Here is a 711-nt window from a genome sequence, read left to right as displayed (position 1 = left end):
CTTCCAGAATATCTTCTACATCTATGCCAAATCCAATCGAGATCCATCCAGCATTTTAGGCTACAAACTATAACAAATATCCATCATTCTAAACTTTCGTATTTATACTAGTAAGAAATAAGAACCAAAAGGAATTATCGTATCAGAAACATACTCATATAACGATCAGAATTGCTATTGTGCTGACGGGATCGAATCTTAGTAACCTACGACCTGCCGACCCTCAGCCAACCGCCACTGAATCACTGATCTATTATGGAATAGTTCAGTCTAATTGTAAATTATTACTAAGGGTTTACGCATGGTAGAAACACAAGAACATAAGAAAGCTGTTTTGTAAGACGTGAACACACACACACATGGAATCGCTTTTGGAAGGACCATACATTGGAAATACCGCTGAAGATCGTTCTTCAAGTTTGTATGAGGCAGGAAATTTAGCGAGGTTTAAACCGTTGAGGAGTCAACCATCCAGGTGGCAAGGATGTGGTATATTCTGATGGACTATCCTGACATTTGATGACGAAACTTGGCAACAGAAATTGTTACGAACAATATCCTCATTGAAAGATCCGCTGATTTTTTGACCGACTTCCCAAAAGAAGGAGGTACTCAATTCGTCTGTGTGTTTTTTTTTTTTTATTTTATTTTTTTTTATGTGTGTTACGGCATAACTCCGCCGCTAGTGGACCGATTTTGATAATTCATTTT

This window comes from Papilio polytes, unplaced genomic scaffold (genome assembly GCF_000836215.1).
Source record: "Papilio polytes unplaced genomic scaffold, Ppol_1.0 DF821322.1, whole genome shotgun sequence".
NCBI classification, from domain to species: domain Eukaryota; kingdom Metazoa; phylum Arthropoda; class Insecta; order Lepidoptera; family Papilionidae; genus Papilio; species Papilio polytes.
This window is presented reverse-complemented; position numbering follows the sequence as displayed.